General features: G+C 45.3%; 1 protein-coding gene across 1 annotated transcript in view; it reads right to left on the reverse strand.

Annotated features, from left to right (window-relative positions):
- LOC138489450 (zinc finger protein 615-like) overlaps nt 1-17,485 on the reverse strand; it is a 59,308-nt gene that overhangs the window by 17,842 nt on the left and 23,981 nt on the right. The window contains exon 2 of the mRNA XM_069617172.1: nt 12,672-12,735. The gene's annotated coding sequence lies outside the window, so the exon portion shown is untranslated. The remainder of the gene's footprint in view (nt 1-12,671; nt 12,736-17,485) is intronic.

Here is a 17,485-nt window from a genome sequence, read left to right on the forward strand (position 1 = left end):
CACCTTAACCGCTGCTCTAATGACCTGCATAATTTCTCAATTCCACAGCCATCCTGTGCTTCTATCCACTCTCATTCATTACCTGCCCTTGCCCACACCACTATGATTTACTACCCAGTGTCAGGAACACCAGGTTTTTTGGGGGGAAAAAACCTTTTTTATTTTCACAACAGCAAATAACAAAACGTTGCATTAATCAGCATAGTAAGCAATATATCATAAACTACCATAAAACAACCTATTTAAGGGAAAGAATAGAGGTACATAAAGGAAAGAAGAAAAGGAAGCAAGAAAAAAATAAAAAGAACAACAATGTCAAAAAATACAAAACATAAAAGCAATAATTCATGCAGCAGATACAAGAATATCATAGGAACATTGTATGCAACCTTGAACAATGACAGAAGACAGTAATCTACAAAGTCAAGGACACATCAATCCCAAATGAAAGTTCAAGATGATCCATAGACAACAAGAAAACAGCTCCAAATGTCCCAGAATTTTCCAATTGCATCCTTGCACTTGTAAATGGCTTTTTCATACATCCAGACAGTTAGAAGCTCCTCCACCCACTCATCAATATTAAAAGAAACGTTTGACTTCCAAGACCTCAATATCATTATTTTTAGTCTTAAACATTGCAATTCCCATTAGCGCTTCCTTATTCATTCTAGGAGACATTTCTATACTGGATGATATTGACTTTGGCAAGAAAATTTGGTTGCTGCGTGCATGTATGGTTGCAAAAAACATGATATTGAGGAACACCACTATCATGTACTCCTTCAACCGTGCTCTAATGCTCCACCCTCAGAGCCAAGAAGGGCCCCCCACAATTTCCCTTCATATCATTGTGTATAGTACACTGCACATTTCTAACCCACATGACTAATGTCTGTTGTGTGTCTTCATCCGTCCCTGGCCCAAGCATCATCTATTTCTCATTACCGCTCCCTCCCACATACACCACCCGCTTCAGGAATGCCCCAATAACTGCTGTTTCTGTCCCTGTACACAGCCCACAATGAATAGCATCTCTGTCTCACAGCACATTAGACACGAGCATCAACCTTCTCCTTAACAGCTTCACGCAGTCCAAAGAAAAAGAACAGGACCCCAGTCCACTAACGTTACAAGAAACAATGGGAGCTTAACTAACTGGGGATACATGAAACAACAGGGCATCAACCCATTAATACCTGAAACAATGGGGCATCAAACTATGGATACATGAAACAATGGGATCAAGACTCATGGTCAATACATGAAACACTGGGTCATCAACCCACTGATACAGGAAACAATGGGACCTTAACTAACTGGTTTTGCAGAGTAGCCTAGCATCCCAGCATGAGATTTCTCTATGCTTCTCCGAGTTTTCTAGCCCCACTATGCCATGGTTTTGCAGTGGTATAGGCAAACATTCCAACATGCAAGTCTTCTGTGGTTCTCTACACTTACTAGCCTGTTTCTCTGGTACGACACAATTAGTAATATAGATAGAGCAGGATATTAATATCTCATTTTAAATGCCAGAGGAAATGGACGGGAAAGGGATCTAACAGTCAGTTGTGGAATGGGGAAATCAGTGTGCTTGTAGCCTCAGGTATTTATAAGGGGCAAAAATTAGAAGGCCAGTTTGCCGCTTGGAAGAAGCCACCAGGCTTATTTTTGGGGTCCAACTCTCCAATACCAATGTGAATATCAGAGAGCTTCAGGTTATTGGGACACGCAGCAGACTGGACAGAGAAACCCTGCAGCAATTGATGAAGAGCGTGATGACAGCAGGAATGGATATACAATTGCACAAGGTGTGTCAAGAAGTGTAAGATTACCTAAACACTGAGCTGTTCTGTATCCGAGAAGACTCAGGAGTTCCGGAGTACCTGTGCCCCAGGAGAGATTCTGGCACTAAATCGGCTGGTTCTGTAAAATCAAAGACTGCACCTACAGAGCTATGGGGCCGATCAGAGGCATCAGGGCCCACACCAATAAGATAATGCTTGGTCCGTGGACAGGGACTGGGTGGCACCCCGAGATGTGAGACCACCTGTTAGTCCAGCCTGATACCTTATTAAATCCTCAAGAATAAACCCTGATGTGTCGTTTGGAATTATCTCAACTTGGCAATTATGGCCCCTGAAATCACCCCAGTTGCAATGTCTCAATGAGCTAGGTTTAGGTCAAGTGGTGCTAGTGGGAGATGGAATCTCTTGGGAGAGGGATGCTGGGTTCTAAGGCCCATTACGCTTGTATGTGCCTGTCCAGGCCTGGCTAGCAGCCTCGCAGGCATCCATCCAGTTAGGTATGCGCCTACTCGCGCATCTATTGATACATTAAACCCTAATGGTCCAAACTATTACCCAAACTTTCCTACTACCATGTCTACTCGTATCTGACAACCCCAGCTGTTACCCAGGGACTACCACAGGATTCATATATCTACGTCTACCCGCAAATGTACCTAAAAGGCAGTCCCTGTAAACACCTTCACTCTCAGAACACTACCGAACTGAGTCTATTCTCAAATGCCTTGCACAGCCAACGTAGCCCCCTGCCCCAATGGGTGAGGCTTTTCCGTTGCTGTGCCTGGCGTACCACCTCATTACGATTCCCCTTTTGCCTGCTGTGATCCTGCATGCCCACCACGCTCAATTTGGTCCCAGCAAGCGTGGTATGTCAAAGCTTTTTTTTCCTGCAATCTTAAATCAAGTCATGTACTTCACTGTAACTGTTTTGAAATGATCTATCTTTGTAACTGTTTTGAAATGATCTATCTTTGTAACTGTTGCGCAATCATAACTTGTAACCTTCACTGCATTACTGTTCTCCTTTTTGCCTGCAGTGACCCTGCACGACCACTGGGCTTAATGTGGGCTCAGCAAGCAGGGTCTGTCCTAAAGCTTTACCTAACTGTCTTGCAACCATGCAACTTGTAACTGTAACTTTCCAGTAACTGTAAGTAGTGCCTAGACGCCTCGGGACTTGGTGCGCTGCTATAACTGCAAATAAATACATTTAAAAATTAACTGGTAGAAGGTTTTTTTTAATGGTAAGAACAAATACATAGCGTCAGTTTCAATACCTGAAAGAGACTTACACTTCATAGCACGCACCGATACTCGGTAGTTTAATGATATGATATATGGCATTTATAACTCGCCAATACACCAGTGTTTTGGCCAGCAATAGATAGAAAGCCAGTAAGTATTCCTGTGGAGTTTTTGAAGAAATAGCGCAAATGAGTGCATAGAAGGTTTGAGAATCTAGATCGCTTAGCTCCAGATATTTATAAAAATGCAGCTATCCCGAACACTTTGCAAGTGTTGGAAGTAGTATTCAATGGGCAGAAGAAGTCTTTCGAGGGTGCGCATATGGCCCCACTGTGCGCTCCAGCAGATACTACGGGCCTCAGAATGAGTCAGGCGGTAGCCGTGCCAGTAAAAACAGCATGGCTCCTGCCAGAGTCATTTTTTTTCTGCGCCTGCCATTGACGAATTACCGGGGCATTACAGCCCCGGCGGCCCCGGCGGTCCCGGTAATTCCTCATTACCATTAGTCCTCATTGGACTCTATGGGAATGGGGAGGACGGTAGCACCAGCACCGCTTATAACGGTGCCAGTGCTACCATCGAGGTCTGCGAGCAGGTGTCGTAAAGCCCGCCAGGTCAGACCTGGTGGGCGGAAAGGCACCCGCTCGCAGAACTCCATGTATGGTGGTCTGGTAACAACGGTGCCGGAAGCTTACCGGCAACCTCGTTACCGGACCGCCATACTCATGAGGCCCAATGTGTGTAAGTAAAAAGAAAGTGTCTGATCAATCTTTCATCACCACCACGGTGTGTACAACTATGTTTTACGTAGTCTTGGTAGGCCTCCAAGACTAGACATTTCAAGACTATTCAAACTAGTCTGATTGGATCTATGGAACAACTGGTACAGAGTAAGCAACACATGATAATTAAAATCAATAATAACCCTAAATTAAGACAAGAAATTAAAGAAAATAAGTTGGGTTCAGATTCAGTAACTAAGGGTCAGAGAAAAAGAGGTTTCATAGAGGAAGCGAGACACTGTCCCATTTCCGAGACTGCCTCACCACTGCCAAGAGCTTCCCAAAGACATGCTGGGGCCTCGGGCACACCTAGTCATAGTCGGGGTGCAGGGAGCACTAGACACACTATTTCCCATGATCGGAAAGCCAGTCCTTCTCTGGGAATGCGGTACCCGAGGAATAACCAGAGGAAACCACATCAATCCTAGAGATAAGAACTGTTAATCAATGATCAGCAACACTCGGGGCTTTAAGAATATTCTGTTTACTAATCATGCACTTTCCTGTGGCTGCAGGATTCTCTCTGGGTGTCTCAACGTATTCAACAAACACAGCATCTCACATAAAAGGTTGCATAGGGGGCAAAGGGAACCTAATATAGACTATTCATCTATCGCTGTTACTGTAAGGTGGTGGTGCCGGAAAGAATGTCCTATTGATCACTGGTGAATGGTCAGAACAGCACTCCGCTTAGCATATAGACACAGCACTCTGCTTAGCATATAGACACAGCACTCTGCTTAGCATATAGACACAGCACTCCGCTTAGCATATAGACACAGCACTCTGCTTAGCATATAGACACAGCACTCTGCTTAGCATATAGACACAGCACTCTGCTTAGCATATAGACACAGCACTCTGCTTAGCATATAGACACAGCACTCTGCTTAGCATATAGACACAATCTGTTCATGTTTTCTATAAGGAGGCCCCGGTGTAGATCAGTCCTTCAATGCCCATTTCCCTCTCCTTCAGTACTGGGCCTCTCTTTTGCCTGACTCTCTTTTGTGGTGAAGGAAGGATGCAGCATTGCAGTCTCCTGTGAGCTGGGACGTGCGGCTGCTTAGGCGGTGACACAGCACATGGTCGTGGAGGCCTGGCGGTGGAGGTAGAGTGCTGAGTCATGCAAGGTGTAACCGGGCTGGGTTTAGTTCATTAGCTGTTGCTGGCCTCATTTCCTGCCTTCCGGACGGTCGCGTCAGCGGCAGTGGCTAATGTCCCTACAGGTTTGTCAGCCAGAGTGCTGCCGCTATACCCACTGGCCTGGTGGTGGATTTGGAGAGCTAGAGCTGCAGCTTCTGCTGTCTGCAGCCCAGGTACTGTGTGCTGTTTGCATAAAGGGCCAGCACATTGTCACCAAGTCCAGTTGGAGGACAAGGACATTTCCTTTCTGGTGCTGGCGTTGCCCTGGTGGGGATATCGCTTTGAGTTTGGATGCTGGTGCGGAGGCTGCCCTTGTGGGACTGGAAGGCTGGAGCATGGTGGCCGGAGTTTAATGTGTCAGTTCGAGGCTTGGGCCCATGCGACGTTGACTATTTTGCTTACAGGACACATCCTTATTTTGTCATCTGGATGTTGGACAATGGATTCCTTATTTTTTTTAATTCTGTTTCCCCCATATTTCCTTTTTGTTGGGGTGGCTGGATATGTGTCTTGTAGCAATGCTCATGTTGCTCGACTCCCAGCCTGACCGTGTTTTTGCATCATCATTGCATTTCTTCTGTCTGGTTATTGTTTTCCTTTGTATCCTGTTTGTATATCAGCATCGCTGCCATTGTACCATCTCTCTAGATTGTTTAAAGCGCCGTGCAGAAAGCGCTCTAGAAATAAAATAAAATACAAATACCCCCTCAACCACATCCCCTTCTAACATTCCCACCCCAAAATCTTGAATCCACTCTCCCAACCTCACTCTGGTTACAATCCCACATACATCCTCCTACTTATCACCCTACTTATCACCCTACTTTGTCTCTCTCCTCATGATGCAGATTCAAACAATCCTGCTCTCTGCTCTCTGTACATGGATGGGCATTGCCGTCTGCATGTTCACCCCTTGCTCCCCATCCTGCTGGTGCCCTTTACCCTAGGCACACAGCTCCAACCAAACTGATTGATTGTGCAAAGAGCACGTCAGGGTGGCCAGAACAATCAGTCACTAAGAATCGTTTAGTTGTGTAAGTAGTAAAAAAAAAAAAAAAACAAATTAGTTGTGTAAGTGGGTTCTTCAAAATGTATCACTCACTGTTAATATGGCTATAATGTTGCTATAGTGATCATATATTGCACACACAAAGTTTTGGCTCACTCGTGGCAACACCACTTCAAAACCCTGGGCCTCTTCTAATCTCAATCTATTTTCAGGAAAGTAAACCTGTCTGGTAATTGCTAACCCATGTCCTCTACTTATGCTATGTATCCTCCATGTTGCTGCTATAGCCTTTACTTATACTGTGGTATTTGTATCTTCTATGTACCTAGGTAGAAAGGGAGGGGCTAGGGGCCCTGACTCAAAAAGGCATCATAGTAGGAAGAGAAGAGTCATAGGCTACCCCTATTCTAACCGTGTGTAGGAGGTAGGCTATGAGAGGCAGGTAGCCAGTTTTTAGATGCTGGCTATACAGGGTCACAAGAAAATATTTAAAGGTAAATAGATGTATTCAAAGATTTTTACACACATCTAAAAACAATAGGTTTAAAAACAGAACCTATTGAGAGTTTGCTTGAGCCAAAACCTCGACACAGAGTTCAAGCTGTTTTATACATCACAGTTGAAATAGGTGGAGGTTAGTAACATATTGTGCGAGAAATTCAGTACTACTTTGAGAAATAGTAGTATTTGTTGTCGACACAGAAATATTTTTCTAGTCCGGGATGGAGTCAGCCTTCACTTGAACGTAGAAGTGTTGCTTGGTGAAGGGTCCGGACTTTCATCAGGACATGGTTCAAAGAGAGGGGGAGTTTCTAAAAAGGATAGAAAGTCTTTAGAAAGTGTATTGGAAGAGGGGGGCCACAAAAAAAGACCTGCATGATCAAGGCCTACCTTGAAGTATCAGCGGTTAGACTGGAAAATTTGAAAGCCTGCGCTGTTGTCTAGGCGGGCGGCTGTAGCCTGAGTCTACAGGAAGAAATGGGTAACAATTAGTTACCTTGATGTAAAATGGATTCACAGTGTAATGTTAATGTAGAGGAGAGCATACCTTAGATGAAGGTATGTTCAGGTCCAAGTTAGAAATATTCCACGTGTGTTCCTAGATAATCCCAGGTTTATGAAAAAGTTCAGCGGAGTGGGAAATAAATGTTCTCGCAATTGGGTAATTTTGGTCATAGAAACTGCAGAGGAAGAAACCAAGAGCCAAACAGAAGAACTTCAAGTCCTCGAAGAAAAGATCAAAACCGAAAACATCATTCCGGATATTAAAAGCCACCTGGAGAAAATTGAAGAAGAAATTAAGAAGTTCGAAAAATTTACAATTGACAAAAAAAATTGGAAACTGCAAAACGACGTTAAAAATTACAAAGAAGAAAGAACATATCCGTACCTTGTAGCAGGCTTCTACAACCAGGCTAACCAAAACATCCAACAGAACAAACGTAACCCACGCAGACCACAAAAGAAGTTTGTCACCTTTTCAAATAGTTCAAACAGCAGTGGATCCAACAGTGACACAAGCTCCACTAACTCCAGAGCATCTACCCCAAACCAACAACAGGGTTTTCAAGGGCGTGGACAAAGAGGTCGACCAAGACAATACCAACAGCATCCAATGAGAACGCGCCAATGGATGCCACCAGGGAACCAAACTTGGTAATACCCATCTTCAATTTGAGTAAACACATACTCTCCCATGAAGAAATCAGTGTTCTTAGCAAAGGCCTAAGCTTCATCCCCACAACGCCAGCGAACAGATTCCAAACTGAAGTAGAACTACGTACTTTTTTTTGGACCATTAGGCTCAAATACTTTTTCATGAACAAACCAGATCAAGACCCTCCTACCTCCACAGGACTAAGACCTCCCTCCACCTTTACGCCACTGTCACATATGGTGTGTCCAGAAATTCGGGCATATGAAAACCGCATTCTCATGGAGATCAACCAACTATTCGACAAAAACATTAGATACCCAGATAACTTAGACAAAAAAAGAACGCTTGGCTCTTAACAACCTTGAGAATAACCTCAAATTCCTCATTAAACCCGCCAACAAAGGCGGAGGCATAGTCCTTTGGGTAAAAACACGCTACAACACGGAAGTCCAGAAACACCTCAACAATACCAAGTTCTACCGACAGATACCCACCAATTGAACAACCAGACTTCTTACCGAAATCGAGAGTCTGATGTGCCATGCATGGCAAGAAGGTTGGATCGATGATGAGAAACTATTTTTGATAAACCGTAACCCCATCTTACCAGCTTTTTATTTATTACCCAAAACCCATAAGGACACTACAAACCCACCAGGCTGACCGATAGTGGCCGGCATAGGATCTATCCTAGAGCCTCTATCTATATTGATTTCTTCCTATGACCATTCATTGGACAAATGCGTTCCTATGTACAAGCCACCACGTCAACCATAAAGAAATTGGACACGCTATCTGTGGGCCAAAATGACCTTCTGGTTACACTAGACATTGAATCGTTGTACACCAGCATCCCCCAACGTGAACACATTGATGTCTTAGCCACCTACCTCGACCGAAGAACCAATATGGAACCACCAACTGCTTTCCTACTTGAATGTATCCGGATTGCCCTTACAGAGAACTACTTCATCTACTAATTTTTTTTTTACCAACAGTGCCACGGCACCTCAAGGGGAGCGACTTTTGCACCAGATATAGCAAATCTCTTCATGGACTCTTTTGAAGTCTATTTACAACACAAACAACCCATTCAAAGACCAGATAGGTTTCTGGGTTCGCTACATCGATGATGTACTTATGACGTGGAAAGGGAACGAAGTCGAACTACAAGAGCTCTTCACATGGCTCAATAGCAAAGACACCTGCATTAAGTTCACCATACAGTCGGATAACATTTCCATCCTTTTTTTAGATCTGTGTACAAAACCGCAACTAACACCCTGGCTACCACTCTCTATCGCAAACCTTCAGCAAAAAACACTATTTTGGAATTCCAGAGTTTTCATCCTGCAGCCCTCAAAGACAATCTACCTTTTGGCCAGTTTTTATGCCTCAGGCGTAACTGCACAACCCGGGAGGACTACGACACAACCAGCAACGACCTCTCATTGCGACTCAAGAAAAGGGGATATCCGAGTCACATCATTCATCAAGCAAGAAAAAGAGCAAAAAACAGAAGCAGAGAATCTTGTCTCTCCCCCACACCATGGGATCTGTGTAAAGACAAAATGACCCGTGTCACTACTTTCTCTCCCTTAAGTAATCAAATTAAGAAAAGCATCCTACGCCACCGGAGTATTCTACATACGGAAACTTTCAAACTTCTTAAACCTCGTTTCGCCTTCAAAAGAAGCAGAAATTTGAAGGACAGACTGGTTAACACCTACACCAAACCCATTGAAAGACAGAACACCTTATGGAACCTACCGCCGGTGAAAGGCCATTTTAAATGCGGGTCTTGCTCCGTTTGCTACCTAACCAAAGACATGAAATCCATTGAACTCAATGGCAAGACTTGGTCCTTCAACACATTTACTAACTGCAAAAGCAAATGGACGGTATATGCCATACAATGTCCTTGCAAACTAGTCTACATTGGCAAAAGTAAATGAGAAATACGACAACGCATCTGCGAGCATCGCTCATGCATCAAGAACGGGATCCCAGACAAACCAATGGTAGCACATTTTCAAGAGAAAAAACATACACACAACGACATGTTTTGGTTCATTTTGCAAACGGCCAGATACCCCTTCAGAGGAGGTGACAGAGATCTATCACTCCGAAAATTGGAGCAACAATGGATATATCGCCTGAACTCAGTCAAGCAAGGCCTCAATGTTGCCATCGAATGGAGCCTGTTTTTCAAATAAAAATTCTTTCCAAAAAAAGTTTTTCTAATATAATCACAACCACGAAGTACTTCTAATGTTAGTACCCTGTCTTTTAAAAAAAAACACTAGAACTCTGTCAATCAACCCAATTTTGCTCTTTCTAGTCACGCATTTCTGAGCAGTCATGCCTTTCAATTTTGAAATCGCTTGTTCTAATTATCAGTGAACTGCTTATCTGTATCGACAAAGATGCCATTCTCAAAAATATGTATAATATGTACTTTTCTCAATACTTGACAAACCATAATAGACGCAGCACATGAACAGTTAATACCGGCGAGACCATGCCATGACTCGTGTCTATAATTTGTACTTCAGTCTATTTCTATCTCTTTGCCATTGTATGTCATGTGGTTTTTGTCACAAATGCATTTTTGTCACGAATGCAATTTTAAACTATGAGCTGTTTTGATGCACCCAACAGAATGTACTGACATGACTCCCTCAGTCTCTAAAGAGTTGCTTGCCCAACCTTGTCGATATACTCTTCACCGCGCATGCAGTTCCCATTCTAAGATAGCTTTCTCTGCCGCACATGCACATTTAGAGCTTACCCAGTGCTCCAATGCACGCATGCGTGCTCAACGCGACTTTCCTTCATTTAACTTTGGGATAGCCACAGCTCTCCACCGCGAACGATCAGCATCGCTGGAGCTGTATATTATTAGGTAAGTTTTTCAACTAAGACCAGCAACGCTCTAATTCAGCCTGATTGGTGCACTTGGTTACTCTGCTATTTAATCACAAAGACGCCGCTCTCAACGACTTCTAAATCGCCAGCATTTTGTCTAAATCAACAGATAGCAATTGTCACGTTATACAACACATCACTGATGGCCGTTCTAAATGATCCATCATGTTCCATCTTTGGCAATAGTCACTTTTTAAACACAATCACGGTAGAAATCCTCCATCAACAACTTCTCTTTTCCATAATATCACAATTCGCATAGCACGTAATTATTCAGGCATCACCCGAATCACTTTGCCGCCTCAGTTCAAAACCTTACCCAACGGGGTTGTTTCAATCCAAACAGTGCCTACATCTTCTCGGTCACTGTCTACAATGACCCTCGTTTTCCAGTTTTGACACCTGGACCTGAACATACCTTCATCTAAGGTATGCCCTCCTCTAAATTAAAATTACACTGTGAATCCATTTTACATCAAGGTAACTAATTGTTACCCATTTTTTCCTGTAGAGTCAGGCTACAGCCGCCCGCCTAGACAACAGCGCCGGCTTTCAAATTTTCCAGTCTAGCCGTTGATACTTCAAGGTAGGCCTTGATCACGCAGGTCTTTTTTTGTGGCCCCCCCTCTTCCAATACACTTTCTAAAGACTTTCTATCCTTTTAAAAACTCCCCCTCTCTTTGAACCATGTCCTGATGAAAGTCCGGACCCTTCACCAAGCAACACTTCTACGTTCAAGTGAAGGCTGACTCCATCCCGGACTGGAAACATATTTCTGTGTCGACAACAAATACTACTATTTCTCAAAGTAGTACTGAATTTCTCGCACAATATGTTACTAAGCGCCACCTATTTGAACTGTGATGTATAAAACAGCTTGAACTCTGTCGAGGTTTTGGCTCAAGCAAACTCTCAATAGGTTCTGTTTTAAACCTATTGTTTTTAGATGTGTGTAAAAATCTTTGAATAAATCTATTTACCTTTAAATATTTTCTTGTGACCCTGTATAGCCAGCATCTAAAAACGGAGTGGGAGTGGGAGTGGGAGTGGGAGTGGGAGTGGGAGTGGGAGTGGGAGAGAGAGAGAGAGAGAGAGAGAGAGAGAGAGAGAGAGAGAGAGAGAGTCTTCCATGTTGATGCCATATCCTCCAATTATGCTATGGTATATATATGTATGATATGATATGGCATTTGTAACGCGCCTATACACAAGTGTTTCAAGGCGTGACGAGGCATGGGGGACAAGGGGAGACAGACAACGGTCCTACTAGGCCAGGTGTCATTCAGATCTTCTATGTTCCTGCCATAGTCTCTACCTATGCCCTGGTGTGTATCTTCCATGTTGATGCCATATCCTCTACCTATGCTATTGTATGTGCATTATCAAAGTTGCTGGCACTCGTGTGTCCTTTATCCATGCTTGGGCATTTACACACTCCATTAGGCTGCTAATCTGAGTTCTGTGCCTATGCGGAGGTAGATGTATCTGCTCTGAGCCCTACAGCTATACTACAGCCACGTAGACATGCCTCACACCTGCTATTATTAGACAGTCTCTTGTGCCTCTGCTAGAACACAAATACCCTCATTGTGGAAGTCATCTGTACACTATTCTGTGTCCAGCATGGATGAGGGTGGTCAGGAGACTTCCTGGGAGTTTGCTGTTATTGTTGCTAAGTCAGCTTATCACGCCATGGGTTGCGACAGGTGTGAAGGGGGTGGGGAACAGAGATTCTACCTATGTTTTGATTGGATGGAAAGACAAATGGGGATGCACAAGACCCCTAAAACATGTTGGAAATGTTTAAACATGGCTTTTTAATTACTGTTTACAGATAAACTTACTATAAAACGCCCTCATGCAAGCTCTCTGTTCAGGGGTTGAAATTGGTGGGTATTCGACTTTGATCCACGCACCATGGGGCCACTTTAAACACTTTTTCCAGGGCCACATTTGGTTCCTAGTCGACCCCTCTGCATGAGGAGAGGAATAAGAGAAAGGGAAGTGGGTACAGAGTGGGCCCGGGTACACAGGTCAGGAGACAGAAGCAAGGAACATGTTCAGAGAGGCATACATATATTACAGCAGGTACTTACCTTGTGTAGCCTTTCCTCCTTACTTTTTGCTGAACACGACCAGACAGCAATAATGTATTCAAGTCTGGAGAAAGCAAATAGTATCATATGAGTAATTATTCTATAAAGAGTGATCTGAAGTAAATACTCCAAGCAGTTACATGACATACACAGAAAATATTTCATTCTATTGACGAAAGAAGCTGCCGACCCCACCCTCATAACCCGCCCTCCATCACATACACAGGAGATAGGCTTACGGAAGGTTTGAGAAGGAAAAGCAGAGGCAAGTCAACATTTGAAAAGAGGTGGGGAGGTGAGGCCGTCCTCGGAACACATCTACCACTCAGGGGCTCACAGTCTTCCCTCTTCTTCTTGTGGTGACTCCAGAAACCCAGAGCCGGCGATTTCCATCCAACTAGATGATGTTCGCCAAAATATGCAACAATCAGGTAAACATCACCACTAGATCTCTTCCAACCAAGACCCCACAATGACTGGGAAGCCCAGCCAACTACACCACGGTACCCCCGCAACACTCCTCTAATCACTGTCTAATGAGCACAACTATATCCCCCCTATCACAGTTCCCCTCCTTGATAGTCAACAACGCACTCATCAAATCCATAAACACCACCACCTTAGCCAACTGCTTCCCCAGAATCTGAAGCACTGCCATATTAACAGCAATCAACTCCACCGTGCAGACGGACACATTATCCGACAATCTAGCCACCGAAAACTCCTCATCCATCCGAAAATAGCAGGCCATACCAACCCTGCTCCTCTCCGGGTCCCTGGAACCATCCGTATATACCTGAGCGCCAATTTTCCCCTCCACATACTGCACTGCCAATCTTAAGCACCCCTCAATCACTACTCTTTTTGACTACCACCTTTTCCAAATCCAGATAATTGGATCATGCCACATCCAAACCGGTACCACCACCCTATCCACATCCTCCACCATACACAACCTCTCCACCCCCAATCATTTCACCAGCCTGTCCGCTTGGAACCCAAAGGCCCCCCCTTTCCTCTCCAAACTCCCACTCTTATAGGCATGCAACCAATTAACCACCAGACACTTCTTCACAGGATGACACACACACACACTGAGGGACTTACATCGCAACCAATATCTAGCACTCATCTCCCCCCGTCTCAAATCCAACAGCAACATCCCTGCCAACACTTGCACAGCCTTTGTGGGGGGGGGGGTGACCGAACCGTCCCAGTCACTATCCTCATCGCCCTTGCCTGAACACCATCCAACACATCCAGCTGACACTGGCTATAACTGCTCTGGAGCTGAACCCCAAACTCCAGCACACTCCTGACCAACCCCACATACAACAACCTCATACTCCTCTGCCCTCCAACCCATCCCTGACCAGACACTGCTTTCAACAAATTAAGACATCTTTTACACTTCACCACTGTCCTCTCCACTTGAAACTTCCAAGACAGGCACTCATCCAAGAGCACACCAAGGTAACGGAATTCCGACACCCGAACCAAAACAGCCCCACTCAACTTGAGATCCAAACTGACACCACTACATCGCCTGTTAAACAGCATACACACCATTTTGGAGGAGGACCCAAGCATGACACCATCTTTCCATTACCTCCAAAGCCTCCTGCAACCTTCTTTGAATCACTCCACCCACCTTACCCCTAACCCAAATCACCCCATCATCTGCATAGAATCCCACCTGACAAGCACAATCCCGAATTTTCTCTGTAAGGCCACCCACTGCTACATGAAACAAAATAGAGCTGAAAACACTACCCCAGGGCGTCCCATTTTCCATAAAAAACTCTTGGTAGAACACATAACCAACACAGACCTGAAACACCCTAATCCAAAAAAACATCTTCCCCTTAACACCTTTCTCTCGCAGGACAAAAAGCAACCCACCCCTCCACACCATATCGTACACCTTCTCCATATCAACAAAAATCACCCCCACCATCTCCCGACAGGACAAGGCCTCCTCAACATCTGTCGCCAGCGCCACAACTGCATCCATCACTGATCTACACTTACGGAACCCATGCTGAAACACACTCAGCCGCTGCTCCGACTCCAAAAAATGCACCAGGCGGCCACACACCATTTTTTCCATCACCTTGCACAAAACAGAAGTCAAAGCAATGGGCCAATAGGAGCCACACAAGCCAGCCAGCTTCCCCAATTTCAGAATCGGCAGGACACTCACTAGGAAACGTACCGCTACCACACTACAGTAAACAGCTGCAACACCTCCAGCAAACAAACATCCGGCAAATGATGCAAATAAATAGAACGAACCCCATCCACACCCTGATTCGAACCTCGTTGCCCCCTCAGCACAGCCCGCAACTCAATCAAAGTGAAGGACATGTCTATACTGGATGTACAATTGACCACAGCATTCAGCACACCATAATTAACAGCCATAAACTCTGACATTTTCCGTCTGGACACCAGAGAATAATTTTCTGTGCTGTGCACACACACAAAATACTTACCCAGTGCCTCCGCTTTACCACCATATAACACCCCATATCAGTAATCACTGAAATCTGAGATCCACCTCTCGCCAGCCTAGACATATGCCGAAACCTTGCCCACACCTTCGACAAACAAGTATCACTAGAGAGAGAACCACGAAAATTCCTCCAATACACTTGTTTATGACACCAAATCACCCTCTGCACCAGTGCCCTAGCCTTTTTATACGTGACAACATCCGCCACTGCTTTAGTATGCATGGCCTTCCGACGCTTCCTCTTCCTATCCTGCACAGCAACTGTACATTTGGACGACCACCACAGGACCTCAGGTTTCCGGTAGAGCTTACCTCGAGCCGGGGCCAGCTCTGACACAACACTCTGAAAAATGCCTACCAGAGTCAAATCCATCTCATCCACAGTGGGTGGCACCCCCACCCCCTGGGCATCACCCAACCCCATCAACCTACTACACCCCTCTCCATACTTCACCCAAACCAAATTACGGAAGTTACAACCCATCGGCCAGGACTTGCTGACTTCACCACCCTGACATCTACCTCTATAGATATAGACCCGTTATCACTCCCCATCTCCCCACCCGTCCTCAATTTCCAAACACACTTAGAAACCAAAGAAGTAGATATCCAGGTCATGAACATCAGTCCTAGTATGCCCCGGCGAGTTCAATAAAACAAGCCTGCAGTCATCAGCCAGCACCTCAAGTCTAGCCCCACTAATATCTGTCACAGCACTATTCCAAAACGTATTGTGACAATTAAAATCACCACAAAAAACATATCTGCCGCTCCGCCCCAGTGACTGCTGCAATGCCCCACATCCAGAGATCTAGACGGATTATACAAATTCAAACCAACCAACACATCACCCACAAACAACTGCACACCAATCATCTCCAACTCCCCACCAAACTAAAGGACAGAACACTGAATACCATTCTTCACCAAAATGGAAACCCCCTCCCCCACTCTATCCTTCCTAAACAACACATACCCCGGAAAACGAAAATTAATAACCTCTCTCAACCACATCTCCTGCATACACATGACACCAACATCACACACCCTCAACAACTCCTTCAACTCCTACCCATTCGCCAACAAATTCCTCGCATTCCATTGCCACAACCTCAGACCCCTGAACCATCACGGGTGACGGCACCACCACTTATGAACATCCTTATCTGTGATATTTCCAATCTTTAAATACATCTTTGCAGTCTTCACCACTGCTTGCAACCGGTCCGATTTTGACTGACACTCGGCCATCATACTAATAGTTGCGATAATAAAATGCAACAAATCCACCATTCTGATAGTAACACCCCCGCCAATCACCCCTTCCACCCCCAAAGATTTTACCTGCCCCCCACCTCCACCTGCTTCACCACAGGACTACCCACCACAACCACCTGCTCCTTCTGAACTGCTGCAGCATAACTGATGTTATGGGCCACCCTCGTACTCACAACCTTACAGGCCTCCTCCACCTGCGTAACACACCCCCTAAAGGAAGCAAAATGATTCCCAGCACAATTACACCACTTCGGTGTACATACAGAGACGCAATCCTTAATAACATGGGGACCACCACACCTACTCTCCTTCCTTCAAGATCGTGCCACATGACCATACTCCTGACACTTATAGCATCGAAGAGGGGCTGGAACATAAGGCTTCACCCTAAAATGCTGAAACCTAAAAAACATGTGCTCCGGCACCACACTCCCCCTAATTCCAAATGGCCACCATTGTAGAAATGATGCCCCCATTAGGACCTTTCCTACCCAACCGCCACACCTCCAAAACCCCAACTTCTGCAAGGAACTCACAATAGGCTTGTCATGCACACAGAGAGGTACCCCCTTACACACTGCACCGCCCTGTTCCGACACGGAAACATGATGTCTCCCAAGACAACCCAAATCGAATGACTTGGGCCTGGTCACCTCACCCACACCTTTAACCAACAAACGCCCCACACTGATTACCTGAACAGACTGCACAGTACCAATCCCTTTCCTGACCCACTCTGACATCACAAAAGGGCCAACCCCACTAAGATCCTGATCGGGCTTCGCCGACTTGATAACCCCCTGCCAACCCAACTCTGCCTCCATGGGTTCAACCCCAAACTCACACCCACCCACACACACTGCTGTCCACCACCAGACCCCCGACTGCCGTCCACCCGCCGATTCACAGATGAGCTACTACAAAGCAGAGCCCCACTGTCATACCCAATGCGACCCCCCCCTTCCTTCTCCCACCATCAACACCTGCTCCCTCCACCAGAGACTGATGACCACCTGCACCC

Source organism: Ambystoma mexicanum, chromosome 9 (assembly GCF_040938575.1).
Source record: "Ambystoma mexicanum isolate Mex_15411 chromosome 9, UKY_AmexF1_1, whole genome shotgun sequence".
In the NCBI taxonomy this organism is placed as follows: Eukaryota; Metazoa; Chordata; class Amphibia; order Caudata; family Ambystomatidae; genus Ambystoma; species Ambystoma mexicanum.